Below are 17,816 nucleotides of genomic sequence, written 5' to 3'. Positions count from 1 at the left end.
GAAATCTCTGCAGAACACCGACGGAACGTGGTGAAGGGTGTTTGTTAAGGTCTGTTTGTGTCGACAAACCTGGCCATAAGCATGTCCTTCTTCCTGGACAGAGGACACCTTTCTCCTAGGAAAAGTGTGCACTGCTCAGGCACCAAGGGCGAGCAGAGGACCTGCCCTACATCTGCCGTTTCTTGGAAACCTTCAGCTGAAAACAATCCGTGTGCTGAGAGACATTTCGTGGGTGGCACATTCTAGACCTTTTGAGATGCAGTTTGGAGGAGGCAATGTTAGAATTAGCACCAAGTATTTATTCTACCACTGTGTACTCGGCTGTTTTCACACACTCACAATCCTGCTCACCCAGGCTTCCTGCACACTCACCTCCTGCACACTCACATCTGGCTCACTCATACATCGTACACACTCACACACACATCCTGCACACTCCCCTCCTACACACTCACATCCTACACACTCACCTCCTGATCACACATCCTACACACCTCCTGCACACTCACCTCCTACACACTCACCTACACACTCACACATGCTGCACACTCATCTCCACACACATCCTACACACTCATCTCCTACACACTCACACATCCTACACACTCATCTACACACTCACACATCCTACACACTCATCTGCACACTCACCTCCTGCACACCTACACACTCACACATCCTGCACACTCATCTCCTACACACTCACACATCCTGCACACTCATCTACACACTCACACATCCTACACACTCATCTGCACACTCACCTCCTGCACACCTACACACTCATCCTGCACACTCATCTACACACTCACACATCCTACACACTCATCTGCACACTCACCTCCTGCACACCTACACACTCACACATCCTGCACACTCATCTACACACTCACACATCCTACACACTCATCTGCACACTCACCTCCTGCACACCTACACACTCACACATCCTGCACACTCATCTACACACTCACACATCCTACACACTCATCTGCACACTCACCTCCTGCACACCTACACACTCACATCCTGCACTTACCTCCTACACACTCACCTACACACCTCCTACACACTCACACATCCTACACACTCAGCTCTACACACTCGCCTCCTACACACACATCCTACACACCTACACACTCACATCCTACATACACATCCTGCACACTCACATCCTACTCACTCACCTCCTACACACTCACATCCTGCACACACCTTACACACATCCTACACACTCGCCTCCTACACACACATCCTACACACCTACACACTCACATCCTACACACACATCCTACACACTCACATCCTACTCACTCACCTCCTACACACTCACATCCTGCACACACCTTACACACATCCTACACACTCACATGCTACACACTCATGTCCTGCACACTCACGCATCTTCACACACTCCTGAGTCCTGGGTCCCTGAGTGAATTCCTTCAGTGCATTGATCCCCTTCTCTTGCCGCTCAAAGCTCAGGGACGCCCAGGCCTAAATCAAGACCCTCACGGGCAGCTGACCTTTCTCCTGGGGTTTTACAACGTCTCCATCTGTCCCGGGGCTGCGGCTGTGGGCTGGGAACCCTGTGCAACCCCCTCCCTCCTTCTCCACGTGGTATAAACCCGCCTCCAGGCCTGTCGGCCCCCGGGGGAGACGCTCCTTTAATCACGTCCTTGAAAACTTTTACACATTATCATCAACCGCGACCTTTCAGAAGGACAAATCCATGAAGACGAAACGAGTCTGCGGCGCCCGTTCGGAGCCGTCTGCAGGATGCAGGTGGCCGGGGCGGGGGTCCAGCTGTGGGTGCGGCAGTGAGTGGACACCGGGCCTGGGGGGCCGCCCATCGTCCCGCCTTGGGAGGGCGGGAGGGAGGGACGGAGGCCGCCTGCGCTGGGAGCCCGCAGACACCGCGTTTCTCACGGAGACCCTGGGCCAGGGCGCGAACCCAGACGCCGCCGCGTTCCCCGGGGCGCAGCACAGGAGCCGCCCGGGAGCAGGAGCCGCGCGGTCGGAACCCCGGAAGATGAGACGGGAAAGGCCTCCCCGGCTCCCGACCCCCTGCGACCCCCGCTCCCCCAGGGCGGCTCCGCGTCCTTCTGCGGGAGGTTAAAGCTGCAGCTTCCTCCGTGGGAAAATCCCACCCGCCTCCGTCCTCGAACCTTCCCTGCGTCTTCCAGCGGCGCGAGCCCGGCAGGAACTCGGCAGAGAGGCGGAGTCTGTGTTTATTTCCACGGTAATAAACGTGTACATCGAATGATGTCGTTTCCCAGGCAAAGGTGAAGAGAAGACGGTCAGACGGGACCTCCCGAGCCGGAAAAGCCAAGCCTGGGCCCGGGCGGGAGGCGCGGTGGGAAGGCCGTTTCCTCGCGGGCTGTGCGCGTCCACGGCCTGGGGTTCTGGAATTTGGGTGATTTAAGGGGAACTCTCGGGAGCGGCAGCAGCGTGTCTGGGACACCGACCGAGGCCTTGCACTGTGTTTCTGTCACGGTGGAGCCGCGTTGCTGTGCTGGGAAAATCTGCACAGGAGACAAAGGTCCACGAAGAGGGGGGCTGGGAGGGCGCAGGGAGACTCCTGGGTGTGCATCGCCAGCTCCGGCACCGGGCGCCCCCGGGTCAGACGGTGAATATGCTGGGCAGTGAACACCCCAGGCCTTCCTGCTGGACTTCGGTGCACCTGTGTGTGTGCAGAGCACCTGTGTGTGTGTGGAGCACCTGTGTGCACCTGCGTGTGTGGGGAGCACCTGTGTGTGTGTGGAGCACCTGTGTGTGTGTGGAGCGCCTGTGTGTGTGTGGAGCACCTGTGTGTGTGTGGAGCGCCTGTGTGTGTGTGGAGCGCCTGTGTGTGTGTGGAGCGCCTGTGTGTGTGTGGAGCACCTGTGTGTGTGTGGAGCGCCTGTGTGTGGGGGGAGCGCCTGTGTGTGTGTGGAGCACCTGTGTGTGTGTGGAGCACCTGTGTGTGTGTGGAGCGCCTGTGTGTGTGCGGAGCGCCTGTGTGTGTGGGGAGCGCCTGTGTGTGTGGGGAGCACCTGTGTGTGTGTGGAGCGCCTGTGTGTGTGTGGAGCGCCTGTGTGTGGGGGGAGCACCTGTGTGTGTGTGGAGCACCTGTGTGTGTGTGGAGCACTTGTGTGCCCCTGTGTGCATGTGTCCAGCACCTGCGTGTGTGTGGTGTGCGGAGAGGCACAGCACAAGGCAGGGAGCCACTCTGGTTTGTTTCAAAGCCTGTGTATTTTACAGCCCATAAAAACGCTGTTATTTATGATGTGGAGTAGACAGTTGTGATACACATTTTACTGTGTTTCAAGGTCATGACCTCTTGCTTCTTAACACCTCTAGAAGGGGACAAATTCAGCTCATTTCCTCTTTTTTTCTGGTCCACAAGCTAAGAATTTTGGGGGGGGGATTCGTTTTTCCCCATTTTTCTTTTCTTTTCTTTTTTTTTTTTTTTTTGAGGCGGAGTCTCGCTCTGTCGCCCAGGCTGGAGTGCAGTGGCGCGATCTCGGCTCACTGCAAGCTCCGCCTCCCGGGTTCCCGCCATTCTCCTGCCTCAGCCTCCCGAGTAGCTGGGACTACAGGCGCCGCCACCACGCCCGGCTAATTTTTTTTGTATTTTTTTTTAGTGGAGACGGGGTTTCATTGTGTTAGCCAGGATGGTCTCGATTTCCTGACCTCGTGATCCGCCCGCCTCGGCCTCCCAAAGTGCTGGGATTACAGGCTTGAGCCACCGCGCCCGGCCTTTCCCCATTTTTCAATGGTTGAAAAAGAAGAATGATATTTTGTGACAAGTGAAAATTAGGTGAAATTCAGACCTCAGCATCCCGATGAAAGTCTATGGGACGCAGCCTTGCTCTGGGGTTGTGTGTGGTGGGTGGGTCGTTCACACCACAGCAGTTGTGGCTGCCCAAGAGGCGCCGTCCCCACTGCATGGCTGTGCGGCCACCGCACCCCACCCGAGCTCCGCGGTGGGGACCCAAGGGCATCAGCACACGGAGCCGCCAGCCACACACTGAGGTTTTGTTGTTTGTGGGGCGTCCTGTGCTGTCCCATCCCTTTGGCTCAGCACCTGCCCCCACTCACTGGCAGGGAGCCCCCAGGACACCTTCAGCATCGTCTCTGAGGATGTGGCTTTTCCCCAGTAAGGGCAACTATTGAACCTGTCCTCTGACCACCTCCCAGGGGTCCTTACTAGTCAGACGGGAAATAGGCCCAATACGTGATGGAGGACACAGCCCAGAGAGTCACCCTGTGCCCTCCGCTGTCAGGTGGCATGGCACGGCCTTTCCAACAACAAACATCCTTAGGTAACAAACAGGTTGAGAATCATATCAGAAAAGAAGGGGCGCTGTGGTGGTACCGGGATATAAACAGAGTCTGCAAATAGAAACTCTTCAGGCTTGGATTACAGAAGAAGCATCCAAACCTCTCGGGAGGAAACGATGACAAACCTAGAAGGGGCAGAGGGCAAGGACGGGAGCAGCCCTGGGGGAACCAGCTGAGCCAGCCACAGCCTGGGAGGATGCCAGCTCTGCATCCCCCTAGGGTGTGGGGACCAGGAAGCCCATGATCCTGAGGGGCCAGACTGGGTGTGATCAGCACAGGGTCCCTGGAAAGGCAGGGTCCTGCCCCCGACCACAGACACCAGGGGTGTGCGGCCCTGCACCTGGGAGACTGCTGTGGCCCCCCAGCAAGAGCTTGGAAACCCGTCGGAGGCCTGCAGGAGCCAGTTCCAACCAGCATCTACCACCATCCCGAAAGACACCAGAGCCCCGGGCTCAAGAAAGTCAACCCTGAAAGAGAAGGTCAACCATCAGAGCAGTAAAGATCCCAGGAGGAAAAACGTCACAGCTGACAAAGGGCCTTTGGAGGACACGGGCCTGATACTTAGGTTGAGGGGGAGGATGTTTTACTTAAAATAAACAGCAGGATATCGGGAAAATGAAGGAATCCCTCACTGCTGTGGAAGCAGGATTACTATCACACTGATCCTCAATGAGTGAGAAGACGGAGCCGAGAATTTCTCCCAAAATGTCACACCAGTTTCCAGACAGAGGGGACACACAAGAAAAAATCAGAACTGTAGAGACAAAAACTTTAGGGCAGACGGAGGCCATCCCCCGAGAAAGGCAGGCTTGGTGTTCACAGCAGAATACCTCAAAGTCCCAGACGATCTATGTAAATATCATTTTATTTATTTATTTATTCATTTTCCGTTCACACTTAGTTTTCGTGTTTTTTAATGATTTAAAACGATTTTCTTTCCTCCTGCGTCTCAGAGCCTGGTCTGGGCCTCCGGGACATACATCTCGATGCTGTCCATGCTCTCGGCTGAGTTCTGACGCACAGAAGCTGCCCGCTTGGCCACCGGGAGTCTCTCGTGGGCCTCCTGGTGCTGATTGTCGCTGGCGTCTGAGGCCTCGTCGCGGCTCACGGCCGGCTTGGATTTGGCTGCTTCTTTGGAACCGGAGTGGGTGGTTTCTTCTCTTCCTTCCTCTTCTTGGGGGTCACCACCAGCTGCCAGCTGTTGGCCTTGAGGTGGTAGAGTTCATCAAATTTCATGCGGATGTCCTCGATGGACAGCTGTAGCAGGTCCCAGAACCCTGCCAGGTCCTGGGCTGTGGGGCATGGGTTGGCATCAGGGTTCAAGTTTTGCTCACAGAGGCCCTGGAACTGCTGGAATTTCTGGGACATCAGTAGCTGGGCATTGCCCACAACACTGAGGACTTTTCCTGAGACTTCTTCAGAGAGGTTGTTCTCTTCGGCCTCCTTGTCCATCTGGCAGCACCAGTCTTCCAGCTGCTCCGTTTCTGCCTGCAGTAGCTTTAGGAACCAGTAGCTGTCTTGGCGGCAGGCCCTGGCTGTGCCGGCTCTGCTGGGAGCTGGAGGAGGTCTCGAGCCAGGGGTCAGGTTGGGGCAGCGAGGACGCCTCGAGGGCAGAGTCGCTGTTGTCTCCATAGGGAAGGTTACACTTCATCTGGGCAATCTTGGGGCCCTGCCAGGGACCGGCATCAATGCTGATGGAGTTGGGGGGAGGGGTGCAGTCCAGGAGGCTCCTCTCAGATGACTTACAGCTCGAGTCATTGATATCCTGGGTATCTGAGTCCCTGTCCCACCGGGAGGACATCCCGTGAGAGGCGACGCTGCTTTGCCAGTCGTCCTCTACCTGAACCCCGACGGGAGCGGGACTGGGCTCCGCTTTCGGCACTGGCTGAATGCAGTCAACTTGTCTTCCTATTGATGACAGTTTCCTTTTGGGGGCGGCCTCGGGGTGGGACTCAGAGCTGGTCAGCGTCCCTTGTTCACTTTTCAGAGTTGCATGTTTTGGGAGTGGCTTTGGGGCCTCAAGGGCTGGGGTGACTCCGCCCTGGGTACTGCTGTCCAGGCTGTCCGATGAGTTGCTCAGGCCCGACTGGCTAGTCACCTCGCTCTTGTGGTCCTGGCTATCCAGGTAGGTGTCCTGGGCAGACTCAGTACTGCTCTGGACTGAGATGAACGGCTTTGAAGTGGTGTGTGGAGGGTGGCGGGGTCTTCTTATATGCCACTAGGCATGATGAACTTGGAAGCATGTGACTATTGCTGAGGCGCCGGTAATGGGCGGTGGGGAGAGGGACTGCTGGGAGACACTGTCCTCCTCCTGCCTGGACAGCACACAGGCAGCTGTGGCTGCGGAAGCGGAAGTAGCTGGGCACTGGCAAGTCAAGCATCTCCGAGGCTGTGGACTCCGCTTCACTGCAGCCCACCTCATACTGGTCAGTCAGCTCTGCCTCCTGTACCTGCTGCTCAAACAACTGGGGGATCAGGGAGGTCTGTCCAAAAATCCGGCTGATGCAGCTGGAGTCGTCGAGGCTGTCGCTGACAGGGGTGCAGTCCTCTTCCCAGCTCGGACACTTGGAGGGCAGCAGCATGTCCACTGGATCCAGGCGGTCCAGACTCCTGCGGGGGTTGCTCCGCTCTCCCAGTGACTGCTGTGTAGCCCTCAGATAGCTCTGGCCCGAGCCGCGGTCTTGGGTGAGGGCTTGGGGCTGCGGCTGGACTTGTCGCTGTCCTGGTTGCCCATGGCCTTGATGTAGCTGCCACTGCACGTGTGCTGGCACTGGCTGGGGCCCTCAGCCGCGGCATCCGTCTCGCGTGGGGACAGCAGCGTGGTGCTCCACTCGCCACCGGGGGGCACCTGCAGGTGATGGTAGGCCAGACCCAGGTGGCAGGATTTGGACTTGAGCAGGCTCTTATCCAAGGTGGCCGAGGTCTTCTGGCCGGCCTTGTGGGCGTGGCTGAGGGTCGGAGTGGACCAGGAGCCACATATGGCATAGTTGGTATCAGTGCCCACCCCAAGGCTGGGGCAGGTGGCTGGGGTGCAGGCGGGGGTGGTGGGGCGGTCAGCCCGGTGGTGGTGTTCCTGCTGGCTTTGAGCATGTGCCCGCTGATGGTGGTGTAGACGTGCATGAAGTAGCGTGGCTGGCTGCGTTCTGCCTGGCGGCCTGGTGTCATCAGCCCGGAGGCTGGGCCGCTGCTGCGGAAGGTGCTGGCCTCGCCGTCCAAGTTGTCGTCAGAGCTCCACCAGCCTGAGATGTTGGAGCGGCTGCGTTGTTGGGCTCCCCAGCCTTGGCTTGCTCCTTGCTTTTGGCCCTCCGGCCCTTGCTGTCCTCCATGCCACCTTCTTGCTGCCATTGCCACCAACCTTGCCCGCTGTGCCCCCAGTGAGGGTGTCTTGGTGAAGAAAAGCCACTGGACTGAGTGGACCAGGTGGCCGATGCCGCCAGGGCCTCGCCACGGGGAACTGGGGGTGCTGAAGCCATCACGGTGGATGGGCAGCTGCCTCTCAAACTGGGCCAGGAGGCTGGCGGGCAGCCGGTTGGTCTTGGTGGCCTGGGCACGGCTGGGGAAGGGGCTCTCCTCTGGCACCTCGAAATGGGAGTTGTAGTGGATGCAGGGAAAGGTGCTGCTGGGCGGGGGCAGCTGGTTGTTGAGGGGAAAGAGGCCCCCCCCATAGGGTGTTCTGTCCGGGGAAGGGGGCCTCGCGGGCGAAGGCCTCCGTGGGAGACAGTAGGTAGGAGTTGCGGTCAGCCCCTGCAAACAGGGGCTCGTGGGGTGGGTCTAGGCTGTCGGAGAGGTGGCGGGGGCGACTGTCACCGAGGTTTTTAATGATCCGAGGGCTGGGGACCTCACCCTAGCAGGGCGCCCGGGTCACCTCTCCCAGGCAGCAGCTATCCCCCACCGGGCACCTTGGCCACCTCCCCCCGCGCTGGGCCACCCCGCTGCACCGCCGCCTCCTCTGGGGTCCACTCCCAGGTCCGCGCACCTGGGCCCCGGCCCCCGCCCTGCCCCCGCCCACGGGTGCCCCATGCCTCTCCTCCGGCCAGTGCGGTGCACCTAAAAATCCTTTTAAATGTATAGTTGAGTTGATGGCTAAAAGAAAATGACTTTTCCACACGCACAACACTTCTGAAACCAATTGTGGGTTTTTTCATCCAAGCAATTTCTCAGTTCTCTTGGACACTGACTTCGTGTCCGAAAGTTTAACTCGATCCCAACACTAACTACCCAGAGCCAGCACTGACCCCACAGACTAAGGGCATGTCCCACAGACTGCCCGCCTCAGACACCAGCTGCGGGTGCTGGACGCCACTCCCAAATCGAATTGTGTTCTCTTGCCTGGCGCAGTAAGGCCAAACGTCCACACTGAGGTTTTGCAGTGGAGAAAAGAAGATGTTTATCTGCAGGGCACCAAGCAAGGAGAATCGGAGAGCTCTTGCTAAGACCTGAGCTCCTCAGCGGCCTACAGGTAACACTTTTTAAAGGTGGGAGGCAGAGACTGCTGGCAAAGTCACAAATCAATACTTGCAAGCTAACCATTGGTTTCACCTTAAAAAAAAAAAAAAAGAGAGATCGAGATCGAGATATCTTGAAGTGAGATCCCACAAGTCACAAGTGGATTCAAAGATTCTCTGATTTATAATTGGTTAAGAAGAAGCTGTGTCTAAAACTCCGGGGTCAGCAGAAACAAATACCAAGTTGTAGACTGTGGGGATCTCCTCCTTCAGGCCCCTTGGGAAGAAATTTAGAACAAAAGGATGCTTGTTTGGTTTTCAAGGCCAGCTTGGTGCCTGTAATTTTCCTTGAATGAACTCAAGATTCTCCTTTATTTCCATGTTTGGGGTGGCCTGGCAGGCCCCTAAGAGGGGTCCCAGCTCCATCTCACTGTAACTTCTGTCTGACTCGCCTACAAAGTGGGGGTTCCCCTGACCTCCTCAGGTCGGGTCATTTCCTAGGACGTCTCACAGAACCCCAGGAAACACTCACATTTCCTGGTTTGTTACAGAGGGTGTAGACGAGTGGCCAGGAGAGGAACATAGGGCCAGGTCCCAACTTCGCATTTTCCGCCATGGTGCTATGGGGGCGCCTTTATCCATCTCCACCATTTTAGAACATTGCAATCATGGCTTTTTACTCACAAGTGAAAAGTGGTTTCCAGGAGTTATTAGCGTCATTACAGATTTCAGCAATAATTATTGCCATCAGACGTTTGTCAAGGTTTCAAATTGTCAGCTATTTTACATAGTCTCTTTAAATGAAAGAAAACATTAGATTTTATCAGGCACTGTAGTTTTATTTTTTCTTATTTTTGTGTAACTTCAATAAGCGCGTAATGGCAGTATCTCTCCCTGAAGACGTGAATGTTTCTGTAAATGGATTTAATTTTGGAGGCCTCAAATAATTCTTCTTTATTTATTTATTTATTGAGATGGAGTCTCACTCTGTCGCCCGGGCTGGAGTGCAGTGGCACAATCTCGGCTCACTGCAAGCTCCGCCTCCCGGGTTCACGCCATTCTCCTGCCTCAGCCTCCCAAGTAGCTAGGACTACAGGCACCTGCCACTACGCCCAGCTAATTTATATATACATATGTATTTTTTAGTAGAGATGGAGTTTCACCGTGTTAGCCAGGATGGTCTTGATCTCCTGACCTCGTGATCCGCCCACCTCAGCCTCCCAAAGTGCTGGGATTACATGTGTGAGCCACCGCACCCAACCTCAAATCATTCTTAAAACTTGTGGATGTAGGTTCATATTTATAAAGAAAAATGCAAGATACATGCATGGTAGGGTTGTAAACCTTCTGTTGATTTCTGAGGAAAATAGTATTTCAACTTGCCACCTTCATGGAAGATGAAATTATTTCAAGTAGCCTCCTCAGGTGACTTTCTGTCTACAATTATCAGCCAATCCTGGTGAAAATCGTATGAAACATGTAAATAGCTGTCATTGTGTAGGTTATATAAATGGATGAATGAAAACCATGAGGCCCGGCCTCTCAGGTTTTTGTTTGTTTGTTTTTTGTTTTTTGTTTTTTTTTGAGACGGAGTCTCGCTCAGTCGCCCAGGCTGGAGTGCAGTGGTGCGATCTCGGCTCACTGCAAGCTCCGCCTCCCGGGTTCACGCCATTCTCCTGCCTCAGCCTCCCAAGTAGCTGGGACCAGAGGACGCCCGGCTAATTTTTTGCATTTTTAGTGGAGACGGGGTTTCACTGTGTTAGCCAGGATGGTCTCGATCTCCTGACCTCGTGATCCACCCGCCTCAGCCGCCCAAAGTGCTGGGATTACAGGCGTGAGCCACCGCGCCCGGCCGCCCCTCAGGTATTTAAACGTCCTCCAATTTCCCTGCTCCCCTGGGTACACACACCTTTGAATATCATCTAAGTTTCTGCTTTTGTAATAGGAATGGTGTATGATTTTGATTCAACATCAAGTGAAATGATTATTTTGTAGAAGGTACCTTGGTGTTTGTCCAATGTGTGTGTTTGATTTTGTGGACGCACGGGACCGCCAGCCGCAATGTCCTCCACACAAGGACTGCCAGCCGCAATGTCCTCCACACGGCAGCTCTTGAGCCTCGTGGCCTCCAGATTTCTTGACTCTTGACATTTGAAGACCCCCAAAAATGTCTGACTTGGGGGGTTGTATCTATTGATATTTATATTAGACATGAATACTGAGAATGTTTTTAAACATATATTAATTGATTTTAAAATAACACTACAAACCCATTACAGGCTGACATAAAACATACTTTCTTCAGAAAGCTTCATTTTCCAAAACAAAAGAACAAATAGTGAGGAGCCTTACTTCTTTGTGCCGGTCTCTCCAACGCCTGGTTCACAGGTACAGATGTTCCATGTAGCTTCCGGAAAACTCTATTGTATGTCTGTTAGAAAAAGAGAGTGAAAAGGCAAACAATGTCTTAGAATTATTATAAAAATAGCTTTGACTTCATGTGTCCCCTTGAAGGGCCTTGGGGAACCTCGGGGGTTCCAGGGAGCCATGCTTTGAGGACTGCTGCTACAGAAGCACCTGTGGTGAATTTGTGACTTGCTGTCCCCGTCACCATCGTGATGGGCGGCCACCCCCCAGCTTCTGCCAGCAGCCTCTGCGGCCATCTGTCTCCAGGAATTCCCCTGGCTAAAGAGCATCGCCTGGCCTCACTAGTGCTCCTTTCAGGGGAGCCCACGGCGGTTGCTAGACAGTGAGGGGCACAGAGGGCTGACCCCTCCCCTGGACTCCCGATGCCTCCACAAGGCCAGCCTGTACCACGTGCTCTGGTGGGGTCAGCTGGGTCCTTCCCTGAGACCCTGGTGCAGCCCGACGTCCCTCCCATCCCCTGTCTGCAGGTGCGGACCCCTGACTATTGGCCTGGGGATGACCTACAGGCAGTCTCCTCTGTTGCCAGGGGTAGGTCTGCTGGAAGCCTCTCTGGTCCACCACACACAAACTCAGGCCGTGTCCATCCCACGTCCCGCCGGGCTCTGCCCCTGGAGCTCCATGCCCTGTGCTGCCTCACAGCTGCAAGCTGCCACCTCCTTTTCAGATTCTGATTGCTGATTTCTGTTTCAAAAAAAAAAAAAAAAATCAGAAGCCTGGATTTTGTCAGTGCTCTCCGGAAAACGTCCTTGTCCAGCACAAATGAGTGTTACTCCCTCTTGGTACAAGGTTATCCGGGAAACATGCCATCTCCTCATGGACAGAGGCTCCCGGGAAGACATGCCATCTCCTCATGGACAGAGGCTCCCGGGAACCATCCCAGGGAAGACCCTGAGGGAAAAAGCAAAGGCCGGGGCAGGTGCCCTTGGAGACACCCAGGGGAGCACAGAGCCTCCGACTCGCTCACCTGCTGACGCGAACGGGCACTTCCTAAAGTGGCCTCGTCCTGGTCTTGCGCCAGGGGTCCCTGGCTAAGGGGCATTTTAGTTATTTTCTTCAACTCACTTTATACTCTGAGAGTGTCCAAATTATCAAAACTGTATTTCTGAAGGATGAAAAAGGTATTTCTTGTGTAATTTAGGTTTGATGTTAAACACCTGAAAACAGAAACCACATCTCTGAAGTGAATTTGATAGTATTGTTACCTCAGAGAGTAACTGACATCACAGGGGAAAGTTTTCTAATTGTGTTATAAAATATGAATGTGTCACAAACGTCGAAGACACTCTTACTACATCAGAGTCCTCCTGAGGATTTTAAAGTGCCCAACACTGAAGTTTCACAGGCGAAATCGCCTTGGCTTCAAGGATCGCACACATGCTAGGGAAACGCCGTAACTTTATCTCCAGGTCCATAGAAAAGCCGTGCGAGGTGCAGAAAGGCACTGCAGACATCTCGCTTATTTCTGTTTAAAAAGCTGCCTTCTTAGGTATCGGCTGCTGATGTCCTGAAGTGATTCCTTCACCCAGACTCCGCTTCGGCTCTTTTGTCCTATTTCTTAATTACTGTGGGTTTTATTATTTTTAAAATAATTTAACCAGTTCACTATTATTTCAGCAGTGCTCTAAAATGTGATTATGACAATCTCCACAGTAATCTAACAGTGAAAATTAGATCCTTGTCCACAAATCCAGGGGAGAAAATTGAGTGCTCAGGTGACATTAAGTGGCCATGCAGATCCTCTACATTGAACACAGGCTCGCATCAGAAGCTGGTCTAGGTCAGCAGGCTGTGTGGTGCGGAGAGGACCATGTTCCTGCGGCCACAGAGCTGTCCCCCAGTAAGATGACCTGGCAGGAGGATGACAGGTGGTTGTGACTCAGCTGGGTTTGGATACAGACACAGGCAAACTGGTGTGGTCACAGGAAAGGAATCCTTGAAATCACATTTCTCTTTTGCAATCCTGAAGCTATCCTAGACGATTATTTTCTTCTGAATTTGTGGAGTAATTTTTATGTCAGATCTTACTTCCATGATAGGCTTATTAACAGTAGCCCTTAAAAAATTTTTACTGTCTGCTGTAAGACTTAACATATACATACTTAACCTATTCAAGTCTGAATGAACATAATATTATACCAACCTGTGTATGGTTCAAAGGTAAACAACTTCCATTTTTCCTTCCTTTGTGCTGTTTTTGCCATACATTCTACTGCTACACATTTATTAACCACACGAGACATCATTACCATCTTTGCTTCAGGCAGACAATTACATTTTAAAGTAACTTTAAAAATTATATATTTTATAATGACCCCTGTTTTTACCATTTCCAGAACTTTTTAGTCTTTTGTCTAGGTCCAAACTTTCCACTAATGTCATGCTCCTTTTGCCTGAGTAACTTCCTTTAAAATGTCTTGTAGTGAAGGCCCACCTGCAATGAATTATTCAGCTTCTTCTGATCTGGAAATGTCTTTACCTCACCTTGAAATAATACTTTAAAAGCTACTATTGCTGGTTCATGATTCTCGGTTGGCACCGTTTTTCTTTCAGCATTTAATGGGGTTGCTTTATTGTTTCCTGATGGTACAGTCATGAGGATAACTCTGCTCTAATTCTCGTCTTTTCCCTTGGTACACAGGCATCTTTTCCCCTTCCGGTTGTCTTCAAGATCTTTCCTTTACCTTTGTTCTTCAGTAGTGTGGTTATGATGCATCTGCTATAAATATGATTTTGTGTTTTATTTACACTGCTTGGTTTTAGCTGAGATATTTGAATCTGTACTTTGTTTCCTTTCATTGAAAGTGGAAAATTCTTGGCCATTGTCTATTCAAATACATCCTCTTTCCTTGTGTTTCTCTCATTTTCCTCTTATTCACTAATTACACATATATTGGTTTGATATTATCTGAGCTCTTGAACACTCTTTTCTTTTTTCCACATTGTGTTTCAGTTTATACAATTTCAAATGATTTATCTTCAAGTATACTGATTTTCCTCTGCTAGGTTCAACCAGCTTATAAGTCTGTCAACATACTTCTTTATCTCTGATACCACGTTTTTTATTCCCAGCATTTTCCTCTGCCTGTTTTAGATTTCATCTCTCTGCTGAAATCCCCTCACCTGCTTTTTAAAAAACATTTTTCACCTTTTCTTCTAGTTCCCTTAATACATGGACTATAGTCATTGGAACTTCCAGTCAAGAGATGAAACATCTTGGACTTCCCTGTGTCTGGTTCTGTTGACTGTTTTACCTCTTGACAATAGGTTATATTTTTCGATCTTCTCTGTATTGAACTTTTTGATTGAATAATAGGTACCACATGCAAAACAAACAAAAAAAAAAAACCTAAGAGACAGATAACTAGTATTTCCTTCCTGAGATAGCATGCCTCTTCCTTTTCCTAAGTGCTGTTGAGTTACTTTGGTCACTAGTTGAGCCACGTTTGGGTTTCTTGTTGCTGTGGTCACCTTCTGTGCACCACGGACTTAAAATTCCTCCATTGGGTGCTGTGGTTGCCTTGGGCTCAGTGTAGTATCTGGAGTGCTGGAGGGTTTTTCTCAGTGTTCCTGCCACACCTTTGGCTTCTGGAAGCTCTGTGTGACTTGTGTCACTGAGGTGGCACCTTCCTTCACAGCAGAACACTCTTGCCTGCTACTCAGTGCCTGGCCTGGGTTGGAGCAGCGGTGTTCTCAGTTCTCCGGGTGCAGGCATGGCATCCAGCATGTCGTGTGCATTGGGCCTCAGCAGTGTGCACTGTGTTCTGTCCAGCCCCCTCCCAGCAAAATGCTGCCTGTGCCTCGTTCAGCCAAGATCTTCTGCCTCCTGCCACTAATCGCAGAGCTCTGCTTCTATCTGAGCAGAATCTTGAGCCCAAAAATATTTCCTCCCCATCCCGCAGGCTCATGGCTTTTGCTTTCTCCCCTTCCCCAGATGTAGATCTGGGCCTGAGCCCTGTAGGCCATGGTCTTTATTTTGTCTAAGAGGCAGGCTGGCCTGGGCTTGTCCTCAGTCGCAGCTGGGCACCTTGGACACCTGTGCCTCTGAGGGGAGCTCTCTCCAGCCTCCTCCTCTGTACCCCATCTTTCTCGTGAGCACCCAGTGAGGCCTAGAGAAAGAGCTGGGATCTGCCAGAGGGCTGCTAGGTCTGAAGCCTCAGTTATTCCAAATTGCCTCAGAAGCCCACAGCCAGCCTTCAAAATTAATTATAGCCACTTTCCTCCCACCTTCCCTGAGGGCAGACACCATTTTTTCCTGTTCTCCACCAAAGGTGGGGCCAACCACGTGGTACACCTCTGCTCCAAGGACCTGAAGAATCTTTGAAACCCAGTTTACTTTGTTGTCTTGTGACCTCAGCTCACTGAAAAGCTCCAGAAAAGTCACAATTTATCTCATTGTTAGAATGGGAGTCACTTCATCTTTTGCAGGTCTCTATACCCAAAATGGAGGAACATCTGCAGCTAGAGTAGCCCACTGTGGAAACTCTTATCTGCCTGTTTTTATAAGTAGGCATAATGTGTTCGGCACATCCCACTCTGATATTGTTTAATTTTATTTTTTAAATTTTAAATCAAAATTGGGTACATATAGATATATAAATATAAATATAGATGCGTTTGTATATGTATGTATGTCTGTAAACACACACACACACTCCCACACATATCATTTAAAATCAAATCATAATAGCAAGCCTGGGATGAAAAGCTACCATCTTCTGCTGCCTCCCTGGAGGCCCTGCCCTTGACTCTGGCTCTAGTGACCCCGTGATTATTCACCATAATTGGTGTCTGATGGTGGCCCTGTGATTATCCCTGTTATTATTCACTGTGGTCTGTGTCTGATGGTGGCTCCATGATTATTTACTGTAGTTGGTGTCCAATGGCTGCCCTGTGATTATTCACTGTGGTCAGAGCCTGACAGTGGCCTGTGATTGTTCAGCTGTAGTTGATGTCCGCTGGCTGCCCCGCAATTACTCACTGTGGTCAGTGTCCGATGGTGGCCCCGTGATTATTTGGCTGTAGTCGGTGTCCACTGGGCTTACGGTGTCTGATGAGAAAGTCACTCTCCTTTGTCACTTGTCCCCATTTCACATTCCCTTCCTCATCCTGGTCAACAGCGGCACCGTGGGTTTTTATGAACTGCTTCGTTCCATTTACCCAGGTGCTGAGCTGGCATCTCTGGGTCTAGAGAAGCTTCCTTGGATCTCATATGTTTCCCCAAGAAGACTCCAACTCTGGAATGTTTCTGGCAGTGGCTTTCTGAGCAGCAGAATGGGGTCCTGGGATGCCCTCGGTTCCCCGTGCTCAGACCTGGGCTCTGCCCTCCCTGGCTGCTCCTGGGTGCCCAGGGTTTCTCCAGATGAGCTCCTCGGTGGTCCTCATGGTGCGGCCCCAGAGCACAGTGCCAGCCTCACCCGGGACCTTGTTGGAAATGCGTAGCCTTGGTTCTTCCCCAGGCTGCTAAATCTGAAACTCTGGGGTGGGCCCAGCCATCGCGTTGTCACAAGCCCTCCAGGAGGCTCTGCACAAAGTCCTGGACCTCTAGGTGGGCACCTGCAGCTGTCTGGATGGGGGGTGAAGGATTCTTCTGTTTCTAGCCGATGCCCGGCCCATCCCCTGAGCTCTTGTCTGCATGGAGGGTGAGGGATCATCCCCTGAGCTCTTGTCTGCATGGAGGGTGAGGGATCATCCCCTGAGCTCTTGTCTGCATGGAGGGTGAGGGATCATCCCCTGAGCTCTTGTCTGGCTGGAGGATGAGGAACTCTTCTGTTTCTAGCTGACACCCAGCCGATCCCTTGAGCTCAGCCTCCCCCATCCCTGCCCCATGATGCGCAAGGCCCCTGTGGTTGAGCCTCCACTGTCCACCAGCTCGCCCATCCCTGAACAGTGCCCAGGGAGAGGGGTGGCCACGGAGAGGCTGTGGCCCACGCCATACTGGCCAGGATCACCCACGGCCCCACTGTGACATCGCTGCACCCACACATGTCGCTTTTTGTTGTGAATTTTAAATTAGGGATGCAATGGGGATAGGTATTTTGTTAAATGAGTGCTATTTTGTGTTACTTGGGATATAGAACAAATGTCATAAAGTCCTATTCTTATTTCTCCTGTAACTCAGTATACTATAAACTGATTACATTATCAAAGTTAGTGTAATGGTTTGAAAATTGTATTTATTTTTAATACTTCTCCATATACATTATGTTGTGTATTATTATGCACGAAATTAGATCATGTGAATGTGACAAGGAGTATATGCTATGTCTCTTGAACAAAAATTCATCAGAAACAGCCGTCAATTGCATATTTTCTTTGCAGTTACATCAGTTCTGTTATCATTCTGATAACTGAAGCAAAGCTTGCCAAATGTTGGGTGGTGACTCTTGACATTAAGACTGTAAATATCTGTACCATCAAGACATTCCTCCAGTTTATATTTTAGCACATTAATTCATTTTGGGATACATATAATGTTTTAAAGCTCCATGTTTAAGGCAAGATTCAAATGATGACATGCAGCGGTCATTGAGTTTCCAAGACTGTTTCCTGGATCGTTGGTTTTGCAGATTACTGGCTCCTTCTGTCCTTCCACCCGACGCCCCTGGTTCCCTGGGTCAC

The 17,816-nt window shown here is 51.8% G+C and overlaps 1 protein-coding gene and 1 pseudogene across 17 annotated transcripts in view; one reads left to right on the top strand and one right to left on the bottom strand.

Annotated features, from left to right (window-relative positions):
* The window catches only part of LOC102123544 (contactin-associated protein-like 4), a 213,023-nt gene that overhangs the window by 14,851 nt on the left and 180,356 nt on the right, over window positions 1–17,816 (top strand). The gene's annotated exons all lie outside the window — the stretch shown is intronic.
* Window positions 5,276–9,387, bottom strand: LOC123568094 (disks large-associated protein 4 pseudogene; annotated as a pseudogene).

Source organism: Macaca fascicularis, chromosome 12 (assembly GCF_037993035.2).
Source record: "Macaca fascicularis isolate 582-1 chromosome 12, T2T-MFA8v1.1".
In the NCBI taxonomy this organism is placed as follows: domain Eukaryota; kingdom Metazoa; phylum Chordata; class Mammalia; order Primates; family Cercopithecidae; genus Macaca; species Macaca fascicularis.
This window is presented reverse-complemented; position numbering and strand designations above follow the sequence as displayed.